Source organism: Microcaecilia unicolor, chromosome 2 (genome assembly GCF_901765095.1).
Source record: "Microcaecilia unicolor chromosome 2, aMicUni1.1, whole genome shotgun sequence".
NCBI lineage: Eukaryota > Metazoa > Chordata > Amphibia > Gymnophiona > Siphonopidae > Microcaecilia > Microcaecilia unicolor.
The window spans coordinates 53,846,481-53,872,275 of NC_044032.1; positions in this window are offsets into that span (position 1 = coordinate 53,846,481).

Genomic DNA, 25,795 nt, shown 5'->3' on the forward strand with positions numbered 1-25,795 from the left:
TGTCCAGTGTCCTTCTTTCAGTTTAAGCAGTGCCATTTATTTCAGTGTCCAAGTGCAGCTGGCTTGAGAGGACTGTGTACCTCGTCTGAAACTTTAAAACTTTACATACTTCCATTTATCAGAAAATTTATCAGCTGAATCTAGTTATGTTCTATTGTAATAATCCCTGTTTATTGATGGTGCAAGCTACTTACTTATATTTGCAAAGTAATAGCAATAAAACTATATTGAGGTTTGAATTTCACGATACTTGCTTCCCAGGACAAGTTGAAATGATAAAACAATTTGAAATCACTCTTTTTCAATTTTATTTCCCCTCCACGCCCCTTTCTTCCATGATAAAAAGCTCCATAACAGTTATTGCAATGTCAGTGCAATTACGATGCAGCGAGGTCCTCTGTTAACATTCTTACAATGAACATCTGATGAGAAGTTATGTTGTACTTATACACTACCTTCCTTAAAACAAATTAATATTTATATACTCCCTTTCTACTTGTAATAATCCAAGATGGTGTACATACCAAAACAATTTTACAATAATGATAACACAAAAACCAAATGGCAAGCTTATACACAATACAATACTATACAAATTCACAAACGCATACACAGTAATGTACAAAACAGGGGCCTTGCCAGACCTCAATGGGAGGAGGGTCAGAGCCCAAAGTTGGGGGCACATTTTGGCCCACCTCCCTACCGCTGCCCCCTGCCACCACTTTCGTCTCCTGCTGCCGCTGCCCCCCCCCCCCCCCGCCGCCGTTATGAAGGCACCTTGGCTGGCGGGGGTCCCCAAGCCCCTCCAGCTGAAGCATTTGTCCCACATGCTGGTCTCACATTGCCTGTCCTGTTTTAAGTCACGTCATGCATGCTCGTTTTAATGAAATGAGTGTGCATGGCATGACTGAGAAGAGCTGAGTAGGTAATGCAGCAAGACCAGCGCGGGACAAATGCTTCAGCTTGTGGGGGTTGGGGACCCCACCAGCCAAACTGGGGTCCCCAGAGCCAATTTGGGGGGCCCAGGTCCCCATGGCCCCCCCGTAGCTACGCCACTGGTACACAGATGTCATAACAGTTTTAAATATATAGTAGTTCCATGATGGCACAAAACTATTTCTTGGCGAGTTGTGCATCAGTGTAAGCCTAGTTGCTAAACTGTTAGGGAATGAAAATATAGATAAGAACTACATTGCATTGGATCCCTCTTTCAGAGTTCTAGAAGTTGTATTATACCCTCATTTACTGATGTCACTGAAGATTTCAAACTTAGGTACTCTTTTACTAAGCTGCAGTAAGCACTAACGCGTGCTCCTGCGGTAGTTTTGGTATCTGTGCGTACTTCTCACGCACTACAAAATAATTTGTTTTAGTGCTGGTGTGTGTTTGGAGGCAGAAAGTAGGCATGCCCAGTGCTAATCAGCTAGTACAGCTATTATCGCACGCTGATTAGAATGTGGTTAGTGCGTGAGCCCTTAATGCATAGAAAAAAAGGTGTAGTTAAGGGCTGACATGCCAATGGGACAATTAGCGAGTGGCCATTATTGCAAAAAGGGAAAATGTGGTCATTTTACTTTCTAGCGCAGTCTAGTAAAAGGGCCCTTTAGTGCAGAAAATAAATATTTTCTGCCAAAGCATCTTCAACTTGTAGTACAGACAATCTTATTATCACAATTGGATTATTTACTTTACTTGGACTATCCTAATATAAACATTACAGAATGTAGCAGCTAGGTTGATTTTTTCGAATAGGTGAATTTGAGTAATTCCTTTACTGACCAGTCTGAGTTGGCTTCCTATTTAGGCACAATGTTATTTTAAAATGTGTATTTTTATTTTTAAGATTTTATGGGGTCAGGCACTGAAATGTTTAACTTCATTTGTAGAATTACTTTCACTTAAAAAAAAATAAAATCTTTGCATTGCAAGGACTTTTTGATTCTCCACCACCCATGGACAAAACGTTTTAAAAGCTGCAGACTGTTGGGATGCCCTTCCTCTTAGGGTTAGAACCAAGGTTTATTTTTTGACACTTAGAGCCCTGTTTACTAAGCTGTAGTAGTGCACACTAAGCATGAGCGCGTGATAACCCCTAATATTCCGGTGGCAGTCTACACAATTACCGTTCGCTAATTTTTAGCATGCACTAAAAACGCTAGCGCACCTTAGTAAACAAGACCCTTAGAAAATTACTGAGCTGTCCTTTTACAAAGGCACACTACAATTTTTAGCGCACACTAAAATTAAGCATGCACTAAATGCTAGAGACAACCATAGGAATATATGGATGTCTCTAGCATTTAGCGCATGCTAAAAACGCTAGCATGCCTTTGTAAAAGACCCTCCTAGAGTTTATTTGTTTAAGAAATTCTTGGAGTAATTATTGTAATTTCACTAGATATAGCTGGTCTTCTTGATTTTAATCTGTGCCAAGCTGTTTTTGGTTCACAGCAGAGTATAAGCAATTATAGGGGAATTCTACATACGGTGCTGAACTACTTTCGTGTCGAATTTTCAGTGCAGAAAGGTTTCTAATGGATACAAAGCACAGAAATGGGGCAAAAACAGCAGATCTTCTTGATAACGCACTTATGTGTCCATTTATAAAACAGCGCCTAAGTGTTTCTGCACGGATTTGCAAAGGGGACATGGCCATGGGAGGGGATAGACGGGTCAGGGACATTCCCTTACAAATGCACGCAGTGTTCCATGCCTAACTTGCATGCCAGGATTAACACCTGGTTTTGGTTGGTGTAATCCCTTGCGCAGAAAGTTGAGCACAGATCCTGGCGCCACACACTATTCTATAAAGGGTGCCTATCCCACAATGACTATTATAGAATTCCACTCAGCGCTATTTTTTTTCAGCACTGAATTTTGAGCACCATTCACTGAATCCAGTGTCAAATATTTTTTCACTCAATGAATAGTTAAGTTCTGGAACTCTTTGCCAGAGGATGTGGTAACAGCTGTTAGCATATCTGGGTTTAAAAAGGGTTTGGACAAATTCCTGGAGGAAAAGTCCTTAGTCTGCTATTAAGACAGACATGGGAAGCAACTGCTTGCCCTGGGATTTGTAGTATGGTGTGTTGCCACGATTTGTGTTTCTGCCAGGTACTCTTAGAAATCTTCTGTGGGTAATATGTAAAACTGGAAAACAAGTAACAGGCAAGTGTGCAGAGAATTAATGATGGTTAGTTAGGAAGACTGATTCCTGTTTATGTAATGTGTAGAGCTTTTATTTTTCCTGGAATCATGATACCTATAGGTCTAATTTTATCCATTTATTATGGTCAAAAGTAGCAATAAAATGCTTGTGCACTTGTTCAAGAATGGTTTTCAGAATGAGCTAATGTGAAACTAAGTTCATTTTTGTGACATTAAGAAGTATCCACAAAGCTATATACATTCACTACATTCAGATAAGAGGTGTGCAGAGTGATGGGGGAATCACAGGAAATCTGGACAAATACGTGGTAATGGTGACAAAATATCTATTTATGCCAGGGATGGAGTGGGAAGGAAAAAAATTGACTAAAGACGTGATGGGGATGGATCTAAACTGACTGGAGATGGGGACCAAATTATGTCACCGTGCACACCTCTTGCATCAACTCAGTGGAACAGCGAGAACATTATAGATTTTGATATTTAAGAAAGCAGCTTATTTACCAGTACTTACTTGTTTGCTTAAAGTGTTCATAATAAGAATATGTTTTTTCTTGAATTTAGAAGATCACTCTAATGTGGGTTGGATATGAAAATGGGAAAGAAAACTGTGGGGATGGTGAGAGGATACTAGCAATATGATGGAAAATTGGGAAGAAAATGTGGGGATGGATCCTAACTGATTGGGGATGGATGGAGATTGGAATTAGATTTTGACCTACAAGTGCATCCACTCCGCAGCTCCTCAGCACCTTTCCGCTCTCATCTCTCCCTACACTCCTCCCCGTGAACTCCGTTCGCTGGGTAAATGTCTCCTGTCGTCCCCCTTCTCCCTCACTGCTAACTCCCGGCTCCGTTCCTTCTATCTTGCTGCTCCCTAAGCCTGGAATAGACTCCCTGAGCCAGTACGTAAGGCTCAGTCTCTGGCTGTCTTCAAGTCTAGGCTTAAAGCCGACCTCTTTGCTACTGCTTTCGACTCCTAACCATGACTCTCTTACTCAACACCCTCACTTATCACCCCTACCACTGCAATTTCCCCACCCCTAGCTCTCTGTTTGTCTGTCCAATTTAGATTGTAAGCTCTGTTGAGCAGGGACTGTCTTTTTCATGTTAATTTGTACAGCGCTGCGTTAGTCTTGTAGCGCTATAGAAATGTTTAATAGTAGTAGTAGTATGTCCTCATGTACACCTCTAATCCAGGTTTCATGCAAATCTCATAGGGGTCTTAGCAGTGGGGGCCATCATTCCCACGCGCCAAGGCCCTTTTTACCACAGTGGGTAAAAATCCCCTAAAAAATGCCCATGCGGATGGTAAGATTACTCTTACTGCATGGCTATGCAGCGAGGAGCACTTACTGCCACCCACTGAGGTGGTGGTAAGGGCTCCCACAGTAACCCGGTGGTAACCAGGCAGTGTGTGGCACTGCCCAATTACTGTTGGGTTAGCTCCATGATAAAAATTACAAACATATTTTTCATTGCACCAGAAATGACACTGGCTTGAGGCAGAACTACTGCCAGAGACCGCATTGGGCCAGCAGTAGTTCTCGGTTATCGTGTGGCAACCCTTTAGTAAAAGGACCCCCCCCCTCCCCAGTGAAATGAAGTACCCAGAGAGATCTGTAAAGGCATAAGAACAGTTGGGGAAAACTAATTTTTAAATGGGTTAAAGATCCTCTCTGTTTCCATTACTTTCCAGTGCTGAAACAGGATTTTTGTAATGACCTGAATGCAGCCAAAATATTGTTGATCTTGGCAGAGAATTCAACAGCCCACACAGCAACTCTCGTAAAAGCTGATATTTAGATGTTTTATTTTTCAGGGCCTAATAAAAACATATTTGGTGCATTCAAGAGGACAGCTTACTACAGATATGCAATCGATATCTTCTACCCCTTCTACAGATATGTCTACAAACACCTATTCACACATCAATGCACACCTTAATTTCTATTCTCAGAACCTTCAACCCAGAATGCATACAAAACCCAACCTTTTCCTCAAGACCTGAAGAGGAGGTAGCTGAAGGTTTCTCTCCTTTTTTATGGTTGTATGGGAAGAAGAGAAACAGCATAGGATGAGAAGTAGTGGTTCCCTTCTAACTCCCTGTTTAACCAAGTACATTGGCCAAAGAAACAATAGCAGAGTATAGATTAATGGAAGGATCACAGATAGCTTCTATTAATTCAGAAATTTATTCCAAATGTTGACCACCAGATGTTGTGATCTAGGGGGAAATTCCATAAATGCCGCAAAAACGTAGGTGTCAAAAATTCAGTGCTAACCTCCGGATTCTATATAGCATGCCTAGAGTTACATGTGGTTCTGCACATAAATCTAGGCATATTCTATAATTACACACATAGATTAATAGTTGTAACAAGCTGTTAAGCATTGTTAACAACCCTTAACTATCAATAACGAGCACTAATTGGTAAACATTAGAATTTACACGTGTACATTGCTAAGCATATTCTGTAATGTACTGTGCCTAAATTCTAATGCGCAGAGGCAAAAAGTGGCATGCTTAGGGGTGTGGAAATGGGAATACCCTGGGCGTTCCAAAATCTACGCATGTTGTTATAAAATATAGGTCAGTGCATGTAAATCTTTGTGCAGGGATTTACGCCAGCTTTTTGTTGTCATAAATGGATGCGCATAGATTTATTTTAGTTACATTTGTACCCTGCGCTTTCCCACTCATGGCAGGCTCAATGTGGCTTACATGGGGCAATGGAGGGTTAAGTGACTTGCACAGAGTCACAAGGAGCTGCCTGTGCCTGAAGTGGGAATCGAACCCAGTTCCCCAGGACCAAAGTCCACCACCCTAACTACTAGGCCAAAGTCACATGAACAACACCTAAGTGTATTCCAAATACCACGTGTAGATTTACATGCGGTATTTAGAAGACGCTTAGGTGTAATTGCCTTATGCACATTAATTTTAGGCACCATCTATAGAATTAGGCCCTAAGTGCTATTGTATAAAGGGTGCATACCTTATATAGAATAGCATTTCACATGGATTCCACTCCTAACTTTTAGGTGCTGGACTTACCCCAGCTTTACTCCTGCTGAAACCAGGGGCGTAGCCATGGGTGGGCCTGAATGGGCCCAGGCCCAGCCACTTTTGCTCCAGGCCCGCCCACCCTAACTAGCCCCAACCTAACAACATCGCTGCTTTTGGGTCTGGTCCGGGAGTGTTGCCTGCCTGAAATTGTTCTCCCCACTGCTGCCTCGGTCCCTGTAGCATTCTTTATTTTCGCCCATCGGCATCGCTGGCAGCGCTACGATTCACAGAAGCCGCTCTGCTCCCCCCTGCAGCGTCCATCTGGCCCTACGAAAACAAGAAGTGCATCAGAGAGGGCCGGATGGACGTGGCAAGGGGGAGCAGAGCAGCCTGTGTGAATCGCAGTGCTGCTGGCGACAGGCGGAAAAAAGAATGCTGCAGGGACCGAGGCAGCAGCGGGAAGAAGAATTTCAGGCAGCAGGCACCGAGCAGTGGAAGACGCTGAAGTTCCTTGAGGTAGGAGCAGGACAGGAGGACAAGCTGATGTGATAAATGTTTGGGGAGGGGAGATTCAAATAAAGGATCACAACAAAGGTAAAGAACTGCAGGGAGGGGAGGGGCTGAAAGAGGTGCTGCACATGGGGAGGGAAGAGAGGATTAATTTTTTGAGGTGAGGAAGAGATGCTGTATGGGGTGTAGGTAAGAAAAAATAATTATTTGGGATGAGAGGGAACGAGAGGTGGGGTGGGAGGGAGAGTTGCTGCACAGGGGGGTAAGGAGTGAGGGAGAAAGTTGGACATGGGATGGGAGGGAGACAACTGTTGGAGGTGGGGTGGGAGGAAGAGCTGCTGCATGGGATGGAGAGAGGAAGAGATGCTGCACAGGGGGGTAGAGGTGAGAGAGGGAGAAATGGACATGAGGATGGAGGGGGAGGGAGAGATGCATGGGGAGAGAGAGGAAGAAATGCTGGATGTGGAGTGGGAGGGAGGGAGAGATGCAGAAGAGAGAGGGAGAGAGAGAGAGAGAGAGAAATGTTGGACATAGAACGAAGTAGGAAAGAGGGAGAGATGCTGTATGGGGAAGAAGAAGGAAGAATGAGAGAGATGTTGGACCAAGGGCACAAGGAAGGGAGACAGTGAGAGTGATGTGGACAGAAGGAGAGAGGGAGGAGGAAAGAGAGGTTGAACATGGGGGTGGATGAGAGGGTGAAATGTGGGGGTAACATGTGGGAGTAGGACAGGGGCAGAAAAAATGTTGTGCCCATCCAATTTGGGCTCAGGCCCACCCAAAATTGGCTGTCTGGCTACGCCACTGGCTGAAACCAGGTGTAAATGCCAGCGCCCAAGTTAGGCATGGTTAGGCAATATTCTGTAATTCCATGGCCACGCCTCCTTTTGAGATATGCATAATAGGACTTAGGCACCAAGCTTTCTAGAATAGCATGGATCCAGAATAGACATGCAAATTTTAATGAGTGCCAATTAACATCAATAATTGGTTGTTTGCACCCAATTAGAGATGGTTCGGAGCTTATTATCCAGTTCATTTGTGTGCTATAACTTTGGCTGTCATATGTGGGGGCTATTGTATAGGTTACAAATAGTAACCTTAAAACAGAATGCAGTAGCCTCCAGGGAGTGGTGGTGTCTTTCCTGAAGACCGAAGCATTAGTTGGTCAACATGTGGGAACAATTTCTTCAGTTAATGCTGCTTTACTATGGGGCCCTTTTACTAAGTGGCAGTAAGTACTAAAGCATACTTACCATGTGCTGAAAAGGCATTACCGTGGGACGTTCTCAAGTGTCCCACGGTAATTCTTCGATCACCTTACACCTGTCCCATGCTAAAAAATGTCAGATATTTTTTGGCAAGGGGTCTTGTATGGAGGCAGAGAGTAAGCACGCACTGCGCTATTTGGATAGCACAGGCTGCGTGGTGCCCAATTAGCACAGGGTTCGTGCCGGAGCCTAACCCTGGAGAAGTAGCCTAGTGGTTAGTGCAGTGGACGTTGATCCTGGGGAACTGAGTTTGATTCCCACCGCAGCTCCTTGTGACTCTGGGCAAGTCACTTAACCCTCCATTTCCCCTGGTACAAAATAAGTACCTGAATATATGTAAACCGCTTTGAATGTAGTTGCAAAAACCTCAGAAAGGTGGTATATCAAGTCCCATCCCCCCCCCCCCCCCATTAGTGCCTACAAAATAGGTGGCGGTATGGGCTATGCGATAATGACCACACATTAATTGGAAAATTAGCATGTGGCCATTAATGGCACAAATGAAATTGTGGCCATTTTACAGTCACGCTAAAAGTGGCCGCAGTGAGCAGAAAACCCACATGCTAACAGCAGCACCAGCTACCTTTTAATGCAGCTTAGTAAAAGGATCCTTGTATGGTTTGTGAAGTGGTCATTATTTTTTGGGAACAACTTCATATATTAAGACAAAGTTCTCATCCCAGTCCTTGAGATGCACTAAGCCATTATGTTTTTTTTAACGGAATTCCACAATGAACAGGCATACAGTGGAGACTGGGCATGCAGATGCATCTCGTACATATTCATTTTGTATATCCTAAAAAAACCTGACTGGTTGCATTGATTCTGAGGACTGGTTTGAAAGGCACGTTCTTGATGAAATGCATAACCAATTGCAATAAATAAATGCGTAAAATGAGCACTTGAACCTTCTAGATATAAGATGTCAGTGGTTCCCAAATCTGGTCCTGGAGGCTCCCCAGTCAGGTTTTCAGGATATCCACAATGCGTATTCATGAAAGAGATCTGCACGCACTGCTTCCACTGCATGCAAATCTCTCTCATGAATATTCATTGTGGATATCCTGAAAACCTGACTGGCTGGGGTGATTCCAGGACCAGGTTTGGGAAACATTGAGATACTGTAAGTCACTGATGCTACATAATATTTTTCTTAAGTAAAACAGCATTTTTAATATTGTATTTTGTCGGCAAATATTATCATCACAGATTTTAGAACATATGCTTGAAACATAACTTCTACTCAAATAACAAAGTATAGGTATAAAACAAATTAGCTTGTATTAAAGCTACAAATAAAAGAACATGTAGAGCTCTAATACAAGCTGATTTGTTTTATACTGATTTTTCTGAATATTCCAGTAGTTTAACAGGTATGTTAAGTGTATATGATCTTTTATCTTATTTTATTTTATCCTGCTTTTGATGTATGTATTTTTACCTTGCATTTTTATCTCTGTTTCTTTATTACATTTATTTTTGTTGTGATTGATCTTTATGTTATTATTATTGTTTTTTTTTAAGAACCCCTGATGAAAGCTTAGGTACCGAAACAAGGCCCGTGTTGGGTTCAATTTATCAGCCTTGAATCAATAAACTGCTATTCTGAGCATCTTGAAGATTGTGGTTGGCTTCTTCCACGCCAGTGTCCATTTACTACTGTTTGTGAACGTTTCTTTTCCTGTTTTCATTGGTTCAAAGTTAGGTGCCAGTTATAGAATGATTACTTTTAGACGCAACCATTTACCCCTTTATTCTATCACAGACAGCATAAATTGTGGAAATGCTATGGATTCTCCAATGAGCTTCCCACAGCCACACCCCCTTTTTGGATCCATGCATAAATTTTACGCATGGATCTAGCCATATACATTTTAATTACTGGAAATTAACACTCATAATTGATTGTTAGGGCCCAATTATTGGTGCTAATTGCCTTGTTATTCAATTTGTGTGGGCAATTTTTAGCAACATTTATAGAATTTAGGGGATTGGTGGGCAATTTTTACATAACCAATTACCTAGTTGAATGTTTTTTTTTTAATGACCCTCTATGAATTTTCAAGATCTGAGATAGGTTTGGGGATGGAATTTTATTTTTGTTTTTTTTTATTTTTGTTTTTGTTACATTTGTACCCCACGCTTTCCCACTCATGGCAGGCTCAATGCGGCTTACATGGGGCAATGGAGGGTTAAGTGACTTGCCCAGAGTCACACTAATGTGGCCGCGCAGGCTTCTGCTTCTGTGAGTCTGACGTCCTGCACGTATGTGCAGGACGTCAGACTCACAGAAACAGAAGCCTGCGCAGCCTTCTACATGGAATGTTGCTAGTGGAATAGCAACATTCCATGTAGAATCTCCAATAGTAGCAACAGAATCTCAATAGTAGCAACATTCCATGTAGAATCTCCAATAGTAGCAACATTCCATGTAGAATCTCCAATAGTATCTATTTTATTTTTGTTACATTTGTACCCCGCGCTTTCCCACTCATGGCAGGCTCAATGCGGCTTACATGGGGCAATGGAGGGTTAAGTGACTTGCCCAGAGTCACAAGGAGCTGCCTGTGCCTGAAGTGGAAATCGATCCTTCTTGATGTGTAGTGCTGTTTTTAAAGGCTTGAGAACAGCACTACAGTTGTGCAATAGTGATCAGACATTTTAATCTCCTTTTTATTTATTTATTTATTTATTTATTTATTTATTTATTGCATTTGTATCCCACATTTCCCCACCTATTTGCGGGTTCAGTGTGGCTTACAATACATTGTGAATGGTGGAAATACAGTTTGTTACAACTTGGTTATGGATTACATTGTGAGGAGTTATGCGAAAACAAGTCAAAGTATCGTTAAGGGAATAGAACAATGGAGAAGAACAATGGAACAATGGAAGGAAATAACGGGAAACTGACAGGGCAGCTGAACAATAGTAGGAGAACATTCGGTATAACCTTTTTCTGTGATTAGAGGTATAAATGTGGTGAATATTTTAAATATTCTATATACATGACAGTCTTCCCTAACTCCCCTACAGCATTTGCGTTTATATCCTTTGAATAGTGAACATATCTTTTTTCTATAAGTGTGGTTTTGTTTGGTGATTCCCCCTTCCCAATAGATTCTGGGGATATGCAAGTGCAATGTGGTACCTGCTGCTGGAAAAGAAATTTTTGTTCTTGCCCTTTGATGAAGTTGACGTTAAGGCTTGCACGTGTTCACTGTGTTCCCTTTGCCCATTTCCAGATGTCTGTGATATCAAGGAAGTGACTGTGCATATCAGGAAAGAGATTATGAAGGTCATGCAAATTGCAGTGAAGCTGATCAGGCTCTGCCAAGTGGGATTTCATCTGAAAATACAAACATCAGAGATTTACATGATTTCCCTCGAACACTCAAGGCCTCTGTGCCATGAATTTTTAACACAGTATGTGATTGTTGTTATGTAGGAAAGCTGTTGAACAATTTTCTTCTGGAAATGTTTGCAAAGCCCAGAAGATGGCCAGAACCAGGCAGGATGAAAGTCTTCCTAATTCTGGAATATGGCCACCATTCTAAATCACAATTTCTTGTTTCTCTTTTATATTGCAAATACCATGAAGTTCTATGTGGATTACAATAAAAGAAGCTAGGCACACCCTAGGATGAGCATCATAACAATAATGACAACCATCGGTGCTTCGACTCAAAATATTTTTGAATAAGAATTTTTTAAAGAATTTCTGAAAAATCAGATAGTGTTTTAATAATCTAATTTGTATGGAAAGTGTATTCCAGATGATGGCTGCTTGATAAGCAAAGCAGGCTGAAAAAATTCTCTTTGAGTGCAAACATCTGGGGTCAGAAAAATGCAAAAAGAGAGTGTTTCGTAAAGCTTCTGACCTATTTATGTTTATGTTTATTTATACATTTGATATACCCCCTTATCAGAATTTGGTCAAAGTGGTTACATTTATAAAATTCATAAAATCACCGGAAAAGAATGTCATTAAAATTGATAGGAAAGCTAACACATTGCAACTTAGGACAAAGAAGAAAGGGTAAAACATGGAGAAAGAGGGAAAGGGGGAAAGAGATTGCTCACAAATCCTTCAGAAATAGCAGAACTGAAGGGGGGGAAATGAAATCAGGAACTTGGGGCCCTGTTTATTAAGGCGCACTAGCGTTTTTAGTGCACGCTAAACATTAGCATGCGCTAATGCTAAAGACACCCATATATTCTTATGGGTGACTAGTGTTAGCATGTGCTAATTTTTAACGTGTGCTAAAAATATTTGCGCACCTACAGCACGGCTTAGTAAACAGGGCCCCAGGTGACTGCACAGGTGGTATGTCCATGTCAAATAAATGCGGAATCAAAGATGGTTGCACATGATAGCTAGGTAGGCATCCAACAGATTGCTGTCTTTTCTTGATTTAAGAGATTATTAGATATGATAAGCCTTTAGGAAGGCAGATCATATCTAATAGACAGAAGGGAGCCCTTCTGTGCACTATATTGAATGTCTCTGCACATAGTTGAATTGTGTCTGCACATTTGTGGGAAACCAGAGAGGTTCTTAAAGGATCTGGGTGACACTGTCATAGTTATGTGCTGAATATATTAGTCTTGCTGCCGTGTTTTGAATCGTTTGTAGTCTTATGACAGCCTGTATAAACAACGTTGCAGTAGTCCAGTTGGGACAATAATAAACTTTGTACCACTAACCAGAAAGTTGACACACTGAGATAACCCCTGAGTCTCCATAATTTTCTCAATAACAAAAAAGATTTTTTGATCCATGCATTTATCTGGCAGGGCTGTTCTATAACTTGGTGCCAGCACTTATGCAGTTCAGAGGCACAGCAATCGGCAGATAACCACATAAGTGAACTAGATACCATTCTATTAGGTCATGCATAAGTGCTATAGCACGGAGCTGCAACGGGGTGTATATATGAGTGGGCTATGAGCATCTTTAACTTACTTGGGTAACTTATTGAGTACTATAAATTATGCAATTTGCATGGCATACTTGGGTGCACCATTAACACCTGCCATAGAGCTGGCTTAAATGGTTACACCTACTAAACTTACAAAAAAATCCGCTGCCTCAAAATGACCATCAGACTGCATCTAGCGCAGTCTAATGACAGCAGGAAAAAGGCCTCAAAGAGCTTACAGATCTTAAATATGTCTGTTAAAGCTGGAACGGATCAAAAGATCCTGCCTTCATTGTCGGCCAAAAAACCTTATGATGTACCACATCTCCTGCTGATGTAGTCAGTCTCAAATCATTTTAAATAATTCTTTCGATATACAGATAAATAAGTCAGTAGCACCACCACTTATCTTTAAAGTTGGTGCTTCTGGACCCCGTTGCCTTCGTGCTGTATTCCACTCTCCTCTATTCATGTGCCGAGCAGCGGATTTTTTTTGTAAGTTTAGTAGTGATTCTAGCCTATCTGCACCCGAAGACTATTTATTCTAGTTGATTAAATGGTTACACCTACATTTTGGTACACCAACTTGGGTTTATGTTAGTGTTCTACAATGGCATCTTGGCACGCAGGTTGCCATTGTAAAATTGGTGCTATGGGCTCAGCATTGGCACACCTCACTGGAGGCTGCAAGTTATAGACTTGGTCCCTTCTTCTTTTTTAATTCAATGTCAATGTCTCAACCATACCTTTGCAACTTGCTGAGGTTGACATGACCCAATATAGGGTCACAACATTGCACTTGCCATCCCAGGCTATGCTCAAAATTTAAATATTCAGCTGTGCTATAGCCTTACAACATATATGGGCAGATCTTCAAATGGACTTATACTGTATAAGATAGTGTCGGGTCAGAAATCTCTCCAACCATCCTGACAATATCTGGATAGTGAGAGGTGGAAGGAGGGCAGAGCTGCAAAATTATTCAGATAATTTAGGACTAGACCAAGTGGATTGATTTAAGCAATAACGGCAATAGCTACTGCTCAACACATACCTGGAGACCCACAACTATGATCATCCTACTTAAAATTCTACTCTAGTCTTTGGTTTTCAGATTTCAACCTATTTTTCTCAGGCTTGTGGTTTCTATGTAGTTTGTAATGCTAGCTAGTTTTATGGATACTTTCGACTGCTGCATCTAACATTCTAAGTCATTCTTTTTTTTCGCTCTGATAATAGGAAAAAAAAAAAGTCTGACAGTCTCGTACAACCACTGCATGTTTCATAGCTAGGGCTCATTGAACAATGGAATTTACCTTGCCATCTTTAATTTATGGTTCCACATCACAGTATCTCAAGAAATTCTGCTATTTGATGCTTATACATCAGTTTCAAAAGCATGCTTTTTATTGCTTGCAAAAGATTAGCTTTTTTTTTTATTTTTTTACTCATGATTCACAACACAAATTATGAACAAATCTATTGTAAAACTGAATTTTCTTGGACATAAACCAGTATAGAAATGCAAACATAAAACATGTGTGTGTGTGTGTGTGGGGGGGGGGGGGGGGAATTTTGTAAGTTACTTACTTTTAGGCAACAGGAAGGTGTGTTAATGGTGGTATCTAGTCATTTACATGTGTAAGTGGCCACTTATGTGCGTACATGACCTTTTATAGAACACCAACTAGTGGAAAATTGCATTGTATTCTTTGATAGCACATACTTTGCCAGTGGGTGTGTATAAGGGTGGAATGTACAAATACACACTTAAGATGTGGTATTCTATAATTTATGCACATGCTGGCTAACATAAGAGTGTCTCTGATATAAATTTTAAGAATATCTGTAATCAGTCTTCCCTCTAAGGTGAGCGCATGAGTGATCACTCATACAAACCGGGAACATTGCTCACGTCGGGTCAATGATCGGTCACTGGTTCCAAGGAAGCTGATCTTCAGTATGGGGGTAGAATTTAATTATTTTTTTATTTTTTTTGTTAACGAAAACAAAATAATAGCCTTCTAATCAGGAAATTAAACAGACTAAGCCCAAAGTATTCCTTATGGATGCAGCTATAGGTCCGCCCTGTAGCTAATGGTATTATACCTTTCCATCCCTGCCACCTCTCTTCCACCTCATTGGTCACAGACCAAGAAGTGGGTGGACTCTGGAGGGTGCGTCTCCTGCTGCAGAGGCTTAGCCAGTGAGGCAAGGCATGGCACATGTCAGCCCAGCCAGCTAGCCAGGCACAACAAAGGGATGCGGTGCGATGAGAACAAGGCAGGGGAGGGTTTTCCCTGCAAGGTAAGCACCAAATCCTCTCCACTGACATCAACTTTAACCCTTGCTAGGGGCTTCTGCTGCTGGAAATCATTGATTAATTCATTGACTGATACAAAGTTCAACTGATTAACTTAGTATAAATAGAACAAAGTATATAACAGGACTGAACATTCCTTTTCTTTCTTCCTGCCCACCTTAATTACTGTACATAGTCATCTAAATTATTAAACACATTGAAAGGCTCAAAGTACTTCATGGAGAATTAATGGGTGGGACTGAGGGGGGAGGGAGTGAAGCTGAATTACACCTCTGAGTTGTTTTTGCAATTGACAATTTAAGACAATGTTTGTGATAAAAACAAAAGGGAGGGAGGGAAATGGGACTTGATATACTGCCTTTCTGTGTTTTTTGCGACTATATTCAAACCCAGTTCCCCAAGACCGAAGTTCACTGCACTAACCACTAGGCTACTCCTCCACTCCTGACAACTATAGCAGCTGCAAACTAGGACACAGTGGCTTTGGAAACAGTTGGTGTGAAGTCTCTATGTGGGACCTGAAATGGGTTCACAGATTAATTCATTTGAAATTATGATTTGAAATAATTTTTTTTAAACAATTAACACCAAATTGCTCCTTAGATAGCGCAGTACATTACAGAATACGCTTAGGGACGTGTACACGGAAATTCTAATTATTGTCAATTTGTGCTCATTATTGCTTGTTAAGTTCTGTTATCAATGCTGATTAGCTTGTTAAGTCAATTAAGTTGCACACGTAGTTATAGAATATGCTTGGATTTTGGAGCAGAATGCTAGGCATGCTTTTTAGAGTCTGGCAGATAGGTTTCAAAATGGCAACATACACATCTATGCCTGCACTTATATGTCTATGTTCTGAAATTACCAACATACACATGTAAGTGACACTCAGGGGCTAATTTATCAATGTGGGCTACTATTAAAACAGGTTATTTTACCACAAATTGGGTTATTTTAGCACAGGATCCCATTTAATGCAATGAGACCTTGTGCTGAAATAACCCAATTTGTAATAAAATAATCTGACTTGTGCTTAACACAAGACTATCTGTACTTCAGGATGTAGGTGAAAGCTTATCTCTTTAACCAGGCCTTAAGAAGTAACTAACTTGTTAGTTTCACACACATACACAAGGAGTGGCATGGGCTGCTCCACTCCCACCCTAGCTGAGATAATATTTAATCACCTCTCTGACCTCATGTGCAACTTTATTTAAGTTATTTTCTGACTCCTAGTCTTTCTTATCTATAGGCTCCTTTTACTAAGCTGCGGTAGTGATTTCCGGCATGACAAATGCAACGAAGCCCATTCAATTCCTATGGGGTTTCATGGCATTTGCTGTGCGGGAATCACTACCGACCTTAGTAAAAAGATCCCTATCAGGCTTATTTTCAAAAGAGAAAGGCACCCATCTTTCGACACAAATCATGAAATGGGCGTCCTTCTCCCAGGGTCGCCCAAATTGGATAATCGAAAGCTGATTTTGGGCATCCTCAACTGCTTTCCGTTGCGAGGATGACCAAAGTTCATGGGGCGTATCTTAAGCGTAGCGAAGGCGGGACTGGGGCGTGCCTAACATATGGGCATCCTCAACTGATAATGGAAAAAAGGGCGTCCCTGACGAGCACTTGGGTGACTTACCTTGGTCCATTTTTTCTTACAGCCAAGCCTCAAAAAGGTGCCCGAACTGACCAGATGACCACCGGTGGAAATTGGGGATGACCTCCTGTTACTCCCCCAGTGGTCACCAACCCCCTCCCACCCTAAAAAAACTTTTTAAATATTTTTTGCCAGCCTCTATGCCAGCCTCAAATGTTATACCCAGTTCCCTGACAGCAGTATGCAGGTCCCTGGAGCAGTTTTAGTGGGTGCAGTGCACTTTAGGCAGGCGGACCCAGGGTCCCCCCTACCTGTTACACTTGTAGTGGTAAATGTGAACCCTTCAAAACCCACTAGAAACCCACTGTACCCACATGTAGGTGCCCCCTTTCACCCCTTAGGGCTAAGGTAGTGGTGTACAGTTGTGGGGAATGGGTTTTGGGGGGGGCTCAGCACACAAGGTAAGCGTGCTATGCACCTGGGAGCAATTTATGAAGTCCACTGCAGTGCCCCCTAATGTGCCCGGTTGGTATTCTGGCATGTCAGGGGGGCCAGTGCACTACGAATGTTGGCTCCTCCCATGAATAAATGGTCGTTTCTGAGATGGGCGTCCTCGGTTTCCATTATCGCCAAAAATCGGGGATAGCCATCTTTAAGGTCGACTTAAATTTTGTGATTTGGGCGTCCCTGACTGTATTATCGAAACAAAAGATGGACGCCCATTTTGTTTCGATAATATGGGTTTCCCCGCCCCTTCGCCGGGACATCCAGCGAGGACATCCTCAGGAAAACTTGGGTGCCCCTTTCAATTATGCCCCTCTTTATGTCCTATCTTTACTTATACCCTACGCTGTCTATTAAAATGTTTTATTACATATTGTGTTGACATTGTAAGTAGTATACCATGAAATACTTTGATTTAAATATTTTATTGCTGTAATTGTCTATTACTTACGTTTGATTTATTCTTACAGTACATTGCCTTGAGTGAATTCCTTCAAAAAGGAGTAAATAAATCATAATAAATAAAATAAATAATAAATAAAGCAGATTCAGCTGTAATAAAAAAGAAGAGTGGTTTATTGGAATGATTACCGGATGTAGCCATGTTTCGCCCACAGGCTGCATCAGGGTAAAACTAAAATAAGAACATACAATAACAAACAATCATCAATTAATTAAAAAATAAAAAAAAACAAATTACATTTACACAAAGTGCCTCTTTTACTAAACCATGCTAGCAATTCCCGGTGTGGCAAATGCGAGGAAGCCTGTAGGAATTGAATGGGCTTCTTCTCATTTGCCGCCTAGGAATCGCTAGCGTGATTTCGTAAAACAGGCCTTAAGAAACATACAAACTGGCAAATAAAATACTTACATATAGAGAACAGGCATATGTAATGTGTACTTTCAATGTGGATACATGTGCATAAGGAAGATAAAACAGGTGAGTAGCAACCATTAGAAATACATGCATCAGTGGTCACAGATTTACATATAGCATTACATGTAGAGGTGATAGTAGCTTGCACATAATAAAATTACATCAGTATTCAGGGCAGAGGTAGGTATATGCTTTAAAACAAATAGGAGGAAATATTTTTCACTTGTTGCCGGAGGATGTGGTAACAGCGGTTAGTGTATCTAGGTTTAAAAAAGGTTTGGACAAGTTCCTGGAGGAAAAGTCCACAGTCTGTTATTGAGATGGACATGAGGGAAGCTACTGCTTGCCATAAGATTGGTAGCATGGAATGTTGTTATTAACTGGGTTTCTGCCAGGTACTTGTGACCTGGATTTGCCACTGCTGCAAGCAGGATATTGGGCCGGATGGACCATTGGTCTGACCCAGTATGGCTATTCTTATGTTCTTATGCAAAAACAACCATAACTAGAAAAAACCCAGAAGGTCACATACCTATAAGGAGATCACAACAGACTTACCCTATTAATTAAAATCTTATCCAAACCAAACAGCCTAAAATCACAAAAATATAGTAGCACTTGAAGGGATTTATCAGACAATCTTACAAAATTCAATGTTTAAAAAATGTAAAAGTTAGGAAACAGCCATGGGTTACTTACAAACAGCACTTCTCTTCAAATGAACAGTGCTTCCACTCCTTAGACACAAAATCAGGCATAAATGTTGGTGCCTAAATTAGGCACGGATTGAGCGTATTCTATAAGAAGGTGTGTAATTCATAGGAATACCCCTGAAATGCCCCTAAACACTCCCCCCAAAATACGCACTCTAGGATTTACACATGGATTGTTATAGAGTACGAGCTACATGCAAATCCCAATTAAGGCCAATTAACGCCAATAATTGGTTATAAGCCAATTGCTAATTGACTCATTAATCAATTAAGTTGTGCATGCAAATCAGCAATGTGTGCTCATTTGCATGTACAAATGTAGTTGCCATATCCGAGGCTGTATGAGCTTAAAGTTCTAATTCTGGAAAAGAGCAAGAGACAATATGTCAGAAAAATTACCCTGGTCTGCTGTAATATCCTTGCAAATAAGATCTGTTAGGCAGATGAATTTTCCTTTACAAACAGATTTCAATTATTAGTAGCACAGATGTTATAAAAGCCTAGTATAATTCATAATCCATGCTGGACATTAGTGGACAGATTTAACACATGCTTTTGCTGCTCTGGCAGCCATTAGCATCTAAGCCACAGTGTTAATCTCTTGGCTTCAAATCTGCTGCGAACTCGTGTGCAATGTGTGGTGATTTCTCTACACTCATAGAATTGGGAAATTACATTTAGGTCTTGATATATAGTCTAAATTAGGCCAACAAAGTAGTGTGCTGTGTCTTCATTAAAACTGGAGAACATAATAATGAAATCATGTAGCGTGGTGCTGCAGCTTTTTTTGAATTATGAATATTCGGTACTGCTTCTGTACTTGTGCTTCTCTCGGCATCTGTGTGTGATCCTTAAATCAATTCATCAATAAGGCTATTGGCTCTTAAAGGAACAATGTTTCATTTGACGACAAATGTAGCAGCTGTTTCATGTGTGGGCACCAAAAGGGTTGGCTAAAAAAAATTGCAAGTTCCTTACAGTTTGCAGGACAGATATTTTGAAGTATTTTAGAGAGCAGTTTTACTGTAGGTGAGAAGCCCATGGGGTGGAAGTTATCTACAATTTTTGTTGCTTTCTGATGGTGAGATACGGGACATTTCACTGCTGGTTTTTCATCATTATAGTGTGTCAGCCTGCTAAAAAATGTCAGTTTTCCATGTCATTCTTCTTCTAGACTAATGGTGTAACATTGACAGACTATTTAGTGATGGAATTGAATGTTAGGGGTCAGTATTTAAAAGGACTTATCCAGTTAACAGCACCTGCTACCTGGACAAGTCCCACGGAGACAGATATTGAATGGCACTATCTGGATAGTGCAGCTCAGTATTTGTATACACTGCCGTGGTTTTATGTGGATAGCATTGGAGCACTGTACCATCTAAGCTGAGCAGGAGTCCTCCATCTGCATTGCTGCCTTTGGGGGATGGTGCTTCAATATTGTGTTTTCAATTGCTAGGGACAGGCAGGTTCTCTGAAGTCCTACAGAGGTTGCCTGTCCTTCACTCATGGAGGTTTGATGAGACAGCATGATGTCACAAGTCTGAAGCTAGCTTTCACCCACTCCACCGAAGGAGGTTTTAATTCTACCCAGTGCAGTTGCTGCCATCTTGGTACACCCAAAACAATTACATTGCTAGGGCAACAAGCTCCACCTCCTGGCTTTATGTTACGTCTGTGCTTTCCTTGCCCTCTGGTGGCCAGAACAGGTGGCTGCTATGGACCATCACCCGTTCCAGATTTCAGGCCGGTCCGGTCTGGATCTTCCGGGCTGCCAGACTTGCTTGCTTGGATTGAACTTACACAGCCACCGTAGCTACCTGGTGATTGCTGCAGCTGAGTTGCACCGGTTGCTGGGCTTATTAGCCATTTTGAAACTCTCTGGCTTTGCCTTTGCATTGCGTCTTAGGCCCTGGTATGTGGGTGCTTGTGCACTTCTGCCTGAGAGACTTTGTCTGGACTTGATTCTGTTTTTGCTGGTTTCCTGCCTTTTGAACCTTTGCCTGAACCTGGACTTTGCTTTGCTTGCCGTCTGCCTTTTGACCCTTGCCTGGACCTGGACTTTGCTTTGCTTGCCACCTGCCTTTTGAACCTTTGGCTGACTGCCTAGGGACCTAGCCTAGATTTGCCGGTACGTCTGTTCTGCCTTGCTTCTGGTGTGGGGTGGTTTTGCCTGCCACTGCCGCTCCTAGGCAGTAGCCCAAGGGCTCACAAACCTGTTTCCAGTTTTGTAAATGTGACACTTTAGCCCACATAATGGGCGAGATGATGGACTCATGCCGATTCCTCTCATAAAACCTCCTTGCCCTCACTACTGAACGTGTGATAGTGAAACAGCACCCCCCCCCCCCCCCCCACACACACACACACCTGGCAGGACTGTAGGTGGCGGACTCCTGCTCAACATAGAGAGAACAGTGGCACTGGGGTACTCGAAGGACAGAGCCAGGATGAATACCAGTTGTCCAGGTAGCAGCGATTTTCAGTGCCACTAATTGTATAGTGCTGGGCATTCATTGCAGTATCTGGATACTCACCTGCAACCACTATCTGGATCATGCTGCTGAAGTATCTGGATTTGTTTGGCCAGTATTTAAAAAAAATCCTGACTACCTTGGGCTTTACATCAATGAATTAAATTTGAATTAATTATGACAGACTCTGTTTAGTTCATTCATTGCCAGGGCCGTGCCTAGGGTCTCTGGCGCCCCCCTGCAGACTATCAGTTGGCGCCCCCCCCCCCCCCCCGGTGAAAATGATCGCTCACCACTTGCTACACTGACAGGAATTGTCAGCAATATTCTTAGAAACAAATTGCTATACATTGCAAAATAAGATAGCAGATGTAAATTCTCAAAGTAGACATATTCCAAACGCTAAAATGAAAATAAAATGATTTTTTTCTACCTTTGTTGTCTGGTGACTTTCTTTTTCCGATCATGCTGGCCCAGTATCTGAGTCTGCTGCTATCTGTCCTCTTAACTCCATTTCCAGGGCTTCCTTTCCATTTATTTCTTTACTTTCCTCCTTTCTTCTTCATTTCTTGCTCTAGATCCATTTCCAGCAATTTCTTCTCTCTCCCTGGGTCCTGTCCTCCCATCCATGTCCATCCTTGTCCCTCTCTGCCCTTCCCTCCTCCATCCATAGCCAGCAATCCTCCTCTCTCCTCTCCCCTCCATTTCCAGCAAATTGTCCTCTCCCTGGGCCCCCATGTCCATCCTTGTCCCCCTCTGCCCTTCCCTCCTCCATCCATAGCCAGCAATCCTCCTCTCTCCCCTCCCCTCCATTTCCAGCAAATTGTCCTCTCCCTGGGCCCCCATGTCCATCCTTGTCCCTCTCTGCCCTTCCCTCCTCCATCCATAGCCAGCAATCCTCCTCCCCTCCCCTCCATTTCCAGCAATTTGTCCTCTCCTTGGGCCCCCATGTCCATCCTTGTCCCTCTCTGCCCTTCCCTCCTCCATCCATAGCCAGCAATCCTCCTCCCCCTCCCCTCCATTTCCAGCAATTTGTCCTCTCCTTGGGCCCCCATGTCCATCCTTGTCCCTCTCTGCCCTTCCCTCCTCCATCCATAGCCAGCAATCCTCCTCTCTCCCCTCCCCTCCATTTCCAGCAAATTGTCCTCTCCCTGGGCCCCCATGTCCATCCTTGTCCCTCTCTGCCCTTCCCTCCTCCATCCATAGCCAGCAATCCTCCTCTCTCCCCTCCCCTCCATTTCCAGCAAATTGTCCTCTCCCTGGGCCCCCATGTCCATCCTTGTCCCCCTCTGCCCTTCCCTCCTCCATCCATAGCCAGCAATCCTCCTCTCTCCCCTCCCCTCCATTTCCAGCAAATTGTCCTCTCCCTGGGCCCCCATGTCCATCCTTGTCCCTCTCTGCCCTTCCCTCCTCCATCCATAGCCAGCAATCCTCCTCCCCTCCCCTCCATTTTCAGCAATTTGTCCTCTCCTTGGGCCCCCATGTCCATCCTTGTCCCTCTCTGCCCTTCCCTCCTCCATCCATAGCCAGCAATCCTCCTCTCTCCCCTCCCCTCCATTTCCAGCAAATTGTCCTCTCCCTGGGCCCCCATGTCCATCCTTGTCCCCCTCTGCCCTTCCCTCCTCCATCCATAGCCAGCAATCCTCCTCTCTCCCCCCCCCTCCCTTTCCAGCAAATTGTCCTCTCCCTGGGCCCCCATGTCCATCCTTGTCCCCCTCTGCCCTTCCCTCCTCCATCCATAGCCAGCAATCCTCCTCTCTCCCCTCCCCTCCATTTCCAGCAAATTGTCCTCTCCGTGGGCCCCCATGTCCATCCTTGTCCCTCTCTGCCCTTCCCTCCTCCATCCATAGCCAGCAATCCTCCTCTCTCCCCTCCCCTCCATTTCCAGCAAATTGTCCTCTCCCTGGGCCCCCATGTCCATCCTTGTCCCCCTCTGCCCTTCCCTCCTCCATCCATAGCCAGCAATCCTCCTCTCTCCCCTCCCCTCCATTTCCAGCAAATTGTCCTCTCCCTGGGCCCCCATGTCCATCCTTGTCCCCCTCTGCCCTTCCCTCCTCCATCCATAGCCAGCAATCCTCCTCTCTCCCCTCCCCTCCATTTCAAGCAAATTGTCCTCTCCGTGGGCCCCCATGTCCATCCTTGTCCCTCTCTGCCCTTCCCTCCTCCATCCATAGCCAGCAATCCTCCTCTCTCCCCTCCCCTCCATTTCCAGCAACTTGTCCTCTCCCTGGGCCCCCATGTCCATCCTTGTCCCCCTCTGCCCTTCCCTCCTCCATCCATAGCCAGCAATCCTCCTCTCTCCCCTCCCCTCCATTTCCAGCAAATTGTCCTCTCCGTGGGCCCCCATGTCCATCCTTGTCCCTCTCTGCCCTTCCCTCCTCCATCCATAGCCAGCAATCCTCCTCTCTCCCCTCCCCTCCATTTCCAGCAAATTGTCCTCTCCCTGGGCCCCCATGTCCATCCTTGTCCCCCTCTGCCCTTCCCTCCTCCATCCATAGCCAGCAATCCTCCTCTCTCCCCTCCCCTCCATTTCCAGCAAATTGTCCTCTCCCTGGGCCCCCATGTCCATCCTTGTCCCCCTCTGCCCTTCCCTCCTCCATCCATAGCCAGCAATCCTCCTCTCTCCCCTCCCCTCCATTTCCAGCAAATTGTCCTCTCCGTGGGCCCCCATGTCCATCCTTGTCCCCCTCTGCCCTTCCCTCCTCCATCCATAGCCAGCAATCCTCCTCCCCTCCCCTCCATTTTCAGCAATTTGTCCTCTCCTTGGGCCCCCATGTCCATCTTTGTCCCTCTCTGCCCTTCCCTCCTCCATCCATAGCCAGCAATCCTCCTCTCTCCCCTCCCCTCCATTTCCAGCAAATTGTCCTCTCCGTGGGCCCCCATGTCCATCCTTGTCCCTCTCTGCCCTTCCCTCCTCCATCCATAACCAGCAATCCTCCTCTCTCTCCCTTCCCCTCCATTTCCAGCAAATTGTCCTCTCCCTTCACGCGATTCGCGAACCGCTTAGCACTGCTTAAAAAAAAAAATTACACATCAGCAGGAACAGGCTGCTTCAGCCAATCCCAGGGGCCTTCCTTCAGCGTGTTCCTCCCAAGGGCTGAAGGAAGGCTCCTGGGATTGGCTGAAGCAGCCTGTTCCTGCTGACGTGTAAATTTTTTTTTTAAGCAGTGCTAAGCGGCAGCGCGGTTCGCAAATCGCGTGAAGGGGGGTGGGGGGGTGGGACGACGCGACGGCAACGAAGAGGAGAAACAAGAGAAGTGCTGCGTGTGCCGGTAAGCTGCTCAAAGGCACAGGGGACGCCGTCAACACTGCCAGGTGGGGACCGGAGCCGGTTTTAAAGGTCATGGTTGGGCTGGGGAGGCTTAGCCTCCCCAAGCCTCTTATACGGGGCGCCTATGCCTCTGCTCTTTCCTCCGCACCCTGGGGCCTTTAAATCTTTTACTTCCGGTCGCAGCAGCGTCAGTGAAAGCGGAGCGCTGCCGACATCTCCCTTCGCGCTCTTGGTTCCCTCAGTGTCCGCCTTCTTCTAGAAGGCGGGACACTGAGGGAACCAATGAGTGCAAGGGAAGGGAGACGTCGGCAGCGCTTTCACTGACGCTGCTGCGACCAGGTAAAAGATTTAAAGGCCTCGGCGGCGCGGGGCGAGAGTAAGCACCGCGGCGGCGCCCTCCAGAGGTGGGCGCCCCCCTGCGGCGCTTACCCCGCTTACCGCATCGGCACGGCCCTGTTCATTGCTCTACTACTCTGCAAGGACAGATTATGGGGTCCTTTTACTAAGGTGTGCTAACGGATTTAGTGCACGCTAATGAATTAGTGTGCATTAAGTGCCATGCGGCGCATATTTACATAAGTACATAAGCATTGCCTTACTGGGACAAACTGAAGGTCCATCAAGCCATGCTGCTTATCCTAGAAATAAGCAGTGGATTTTCCCCAAATCCATTTTAATAATGGTCTATGGACTTTTCCTTTAGGAAGCCAGCCAAACCTTTTTTAAACCCCGCTAAGTTAACCACCTTTACCACATTCTCTGACAACGAATTCCAGAGTTTAATTACACATTCAGTGAAGAAAAAATGTCTCTGATTCATTTTAAATTTACTACTTTGTACCTTCATTGCGTGCTCCTTAGTCCTAGTATTTTTGTAAAGAGTAAACAAGCAATTTGCGTCTATCCATTCCATTCCACTCCACTCATTATTTTATAGACCTCTATCATATCTCCCCTCAGCCGCCTTTTCTCCAAGCTGAAGAGCCTTGGAGGGGCATAATCGAACAGAAACGCCTATCTCCATGGGCGTTTATCTCCGAGAACGGGTCCGTGAAGGGGCGGACCCAAGCGTATTTTCGAAAAAATTAGACGTCCATGTTTTATTCGCCAAGTTATGAGCTGGGCGTTTTTGCTTTTCAGCGATAATGG